Raw genomic sequence first — 5324 nt, 5'->3', positions numbered from 1 at the left:
CTCCAAAGATTGAAGAAAGAGAATGGTTTAAGAAGTATATGCTAGTTCACTTTGTCCAAGCAGCGTACACATGCGGGTTAATAGAACAAAACTAGCGTATACGTATGCACACACTTTCATCGAAAGAAAAGTGCGTATGGGATGGAAAATCAAGGCTGTGGTCCGAGGTGTTAGTCTGAGGCTTTGGTCTGAGTTTTTAGTCCGAGGTATTGGTCTGAGGTGTTAGTCTAAGGTATTGATCTGAGGTTTCGTTCCGAGGTATTAGTCTGAGGTTTTGGTCTGAGGTATTGACAAAGGATCTAACTATATAAGGAGGAGAAGATCAAAGGGCCAAGAGTGCAAGTGTAAGGGTTTCTCAGGAATACTTCTATCTGAAGTATATTTTATGTTGTCGAGGCTATGATTCTGATATGATCTGAAATATTTTGTGCACTTTGAATTCAATGTTGGATTAGGATCATGAGACCTGAAATGACTTGTCATTGAATGATCTATATTGGTTGGGCTAGATCTGATTGCTAACGCATGTCTTATTCTGTAAATGTTATGATCTGGGTATGACTGAAGTCTGGAATAGTTGTGAAGTTTTAAGTTAGTATTTGTATATCTATACACTAGTTCTCCTTGATGAAGGTGCGTATACATGCTGGTTCGATACTTCAAAGTAGTGTATACATTATGAAATATGATGTTTGAAGTTGGAGTTGGTTCGAGTTGTTGATGCAGAGTTCTGGGTTCAGCTCTATGTTCTGGTGACTCTGTTCTAGTGACAGTGTTCTGAATGTTTAGATTGATTGATTGTGATTTGCTTCAGTGATGATGGGTTTTCAGTGATTGGTTGTATTGTAGTGGTGATTGATTTTTAGCTTCAATGATGCTGATGGGTCCAATATGAAAATTGGATGAAACGTGGCCTTCATATTGTGTTGTTGTGTACTAGGAATATCCAATTTGAAAATTTATGAAACGTGGTCCCTGGAGGAAGAGAGAAGATCATAGCCTTTTGTAGGTCGGTGCCTACGTACTAGTGAACATATAGGCCAGTACAAGATCTAGGGGGTTGGATCTCCCTTCTAGTAGCAGCTGGAGAATGAGTGAAGTTTGGAGCCTTATGTAGGCTGGCGCCTATGTACTAGTAAACATATCGGCTAGTACAAGAGGTATGGAGTTGTAGCTCCCTTCCAGTAGAAGCAAGAGAACGAGAGAAGGTTGTAGCCTTCTGTAGGTGGGTGCCTGCATACTAGTATGAGTCTGCACTAGTACAAGATTGTAAACAAGTTTTTCTTATAATAAAAGAGGACAAAGATCAATAGCAACATGTGGTTTCTCTCCCGCATTGGGTTTCCACCTTAAATCTTGGTGTTCGTGTGTGTTTCTTATGTGTGATGGTTTATTATGTTATTACTACACATAGTTATTGTTTAAATGGTTAATAAAGTATCGATTAAAGATCAACATATGATGAATTAATTGAATCATAAGTCCGCTGGTTGCCTTAAAGACAATTGCGTGCACACATGAGTTCCATTCATTGATGTAGCATATATAAATCTGAGTATGAAATGAACAAGTAATTGATTTGATAAATATTGATTCACCCCCCTCCTCTCAGTATTATTTCCAACATCGTCCATCCTCTTAATGAACAAAAAATCTAATGCCCAGATCTATTTAGGCACTAAACATGCATGCTTAATAAAACCCCTTCCTTAAGACAAGTGGTGGACACATGGCATGACTTCGTTTACTGACCAAGGTGATTTGACATTTTACATGGCATGATGACATTAGATAGTCAACACAAGTGACATAGTAGTATAGTAAGAATACTTGTGGCATGTTGATTCAGTGATTTTCGGTGGCTAAGTGGGAAAAATACATGTGATACATGGAACAATATGTGAGGAAATACCTAGAATATGTGTGAAATATGATGATGTCATATCACCCCAAGAGCTTTTTATAGCAAAAAGAGTTAAAACGGGTTGCAATTGAGGGAGGTTGAGAGATAAAAACTTCTCCATCAACAAATGTGAAATTTTAAGTTTCACCCGAGAGGTTGAGTGGAAGGCATAGTAATGAACATGGTCAAGATTGATAGACTTGAGGGATAGGAATAGTGCTTTTGGCTAACAATCTATCAGGGCATTAGGAATTGTGCCATAGTCATGTTTTGCAATAAATTTATGTGTTAAAGGGTTTTATATGGAGTGGGACCAAAACATGAAAAATCCCTGGGTTCAATGCTTTGGGCCTTTAGATGCTATGTAAAGTGTTGTTAGATAATAAGGATGTAGAATTTTATATAGTCTTGATTATCATTCAGGTGTCAAACCCTTGGTGCAAAATATTTGTGCCTTCAAACCATTTATGCAACACATGGTCTTGTTGTTAATAGGGAGGCTTGAAGCATATGCATACTGCTTTGGTAAATTGACTACAACTACTCTACAATCTTGATTTATCCCCCAAGAAAAAAAATAAAGGTTGTATCTTTTGAAAGCCATATTTTGTGGTTTATGCCATATTTGGTAACCAACCAAATTTGGAAGTGCAGTTAAACTTGAAAACAAAACCATAATTAATATTGAACTGCAGAATTGAACAAAATCAACAGAAGGACACCATGATTGGAATTAAACATTATTATAACATAGAAGAATAACATGAATGAAATAAACAATAGGAGAACAATAACTTAATTAAAAGAATAAAGCTAAAGTTAAACGGACTGTTAATTCTAAAATTAGTAGCTCAAAATCCAAGTTTTGAATAAAAGGAGTTTTAAATTATTTAAAGAATTGGTGGTTTTCCTAGTTGGGTTTCTAAAAACTTATTTCTTTAAGGAGTTTTAAATTTTCATAATACTCCTTATAGAATAAAGCTAAAGTTAAATGGATTGTTAATTCTAAAATTAGTAGCTCAAAATCCAAGTTTTAAATAAAAGGAGTTTTAAATTATTTTAAAGAATTGGTGGTTTTCCTAGTTGGGTTTATAAAAACTTATTTAAATAAAAGGAGTTTCTCAATAAGTAAGAAGAATAAAAGGCTAGGAGAGATAAAAAAAATGACAAGGAGAACCAAAGAGAAATCAACTAACACAAATCCTCCTCCATGCTAAGCCAAAAAATAGGTGGGTGAAATTCAGCTTTGAAATGAGAGTAAATAGACCATGGGGGAAAATAATTGCTCATACTTGTTGTTGTCGGAGAACTCTTGCACCATAAAGAATGATACAGCGGTTGAGGAAGTAGTATTTATTGCTAGGAGATCACCTCTCTCATGTCATTTGAGACCATGAAACTAAATTTCTCCCATTCATTGTTTGAGGTGACATTCTGACATTCTTCATGCCATAAGAACATGTCTATTCAATAGTCATGGATACTCAATAGAGACAATGGATGAGCATGACCTCCACCTAAGACCAACATTTAACCCAGTTCCTTGAAATGAAATTGTTGCATGTGATCTCCAACACCTGCTCATAGTAAAGGTATCTGGTGATAAATGATACTGGTGGGATGTAAATTCATGTTCCATCTATTAATGCATGTTGGTGTGGTGGCATTATGCCCCTCCTGACTAATCCTCAGAAAATAACCCATCTATGGAACAATAATACTCGTGGGACGTAAATTCATGTTCCATCCATTAATGCATGTTTGGGTGGTGGCATTATGCCCCTCCCCACTAGTCCTTAGAAAATAACCCATCTAGGGAACTTCAATGTCAACCTTAATCTTACATCATATTTACATATAGAGATAAAGTAATTTATTGTGAAAAATCTCCAATTTCCTCTCCATGACTCAATATGGAGCTCACATGTGTAATCTTACACCTTAGTATGAAGGAAATGTGTGTAACTCATTCCATGCTAAACATAGAGCTGACATGTAATATTTAAAAAAGAAATGTTAATAAAAGAAAAGTTTTAGCCATAAATAAAATATTTCAATGTCCATAGTAACATAATTTTATATCAACTTTATATAGAAAGTTAAAATAATTGAAAATAAATAATTTCATATATTTGCACTTTTAATTATGAGAGACGTTTCTTTATTGTTTAAAAACATTCCACTATCTGCCTTAAATAAAATATTTGAATACATATGTCATTTAATATATTTCAATATCAACTTAGCATGTGTTTATATATCTAAAAATAGATTAAAACTTAAATATTTAAAAATTGACTATAATCATCTTATATCAATTATATATCCATATAAAAAAAAATATTATATCGTAGATGTATAAACAATTTACTTAATTATTGATATGAAATTTAAAAAATATTAAGTAAAATATTCAATATGAAACCCATAACATGCCAAACAATAATACAAGCTTTGAAATAGCCATTGATATCACCTGCGAAAAACCAAATTAAATTCAGAAAAAACAGACGAGATGAGATGGTGAAGAGGAGAGGAGGTGAAACTATAAATAAAGAGCAATAGAGGCAGGAGTTAAATGTCATTAGTGTACTAGTCCAAATCTATTGCCGCTTAAGCAGAATACGACCAGAACACATCACATAAAGTAAAAGATGGTCCGCTAGATAAAATACTTGATATTAAATCTTGAATTCCTGTTGTAAGAGGTATTGTATGGTTCTCATTAAATCTTGAATTCCTGTTGTAAGAGGTATTGTAATGTTCTCTTGAGAGATGTTTTCATATTTAAAATAATAAATTAGTAATAAATAGAATAGTTTAATTTTTAATTTTATTTTACATTTATTTTATATTTTACGGAGACAATCTTCATTTGAAGATAAAATAATTGGAAATATTAAAAAAAAAAAGTTGCTTTTTATATAAAAAAGATATGCAATTTTTTTGTTAACTTATGTCATGTAAAAATAATATATATTTTTTAGATAATTTATTTTATGTTTAATCGATATGTAATGAGGGGTGGTCAAAACAATGAGGGGTGGTCAAAAGATATTAAGTGTAACATCGGAGTTAAACAAGGTTGCCCCCTCTCCCCTACCCTATTTGGCATTTACATCGATAAGCTCGAAGGTTATTTAGAAGAAGCAGGATGTGGTGGCACAATCTTAGCTGGGATAGTCATTATCCTTCTTCTCTATGCTGACGATATTGTTCTTCTGGCAAGGTGCCCTTCTGATCTTGATAAGCAACTCAAGCTTCTTAAGGATTTCTGCTCTACCATGGGTATGACTGTTAATACAGACAAAACAAAAGTTATGATTATCAAATCTAAGAAGGACACTTGCGCTAATTTTACGTATGACAATAATAACTTGGAGGAAGTGTATTCTTACAAGTACCTAGGAATTGATATCCA

The sequence above is a fragment of the Pinus tabuliformis genome, chromosome J, assembly GCF_031772625.1.
Source record: "Pinus tabuliformis cultivar Carrire ecotype Pingquan chromosome J, CPIR1, whole genome shotgun sequence".
Taxonomy (NCBI): Eukaryota; Viridiplantae; Streptophyta; class Pinopsida; order Pinales; family Pinaceae; genus Pinus; species Pinus tabuliformis.
Note: the sequence above shows the minus strand (reverse complement) of the source record.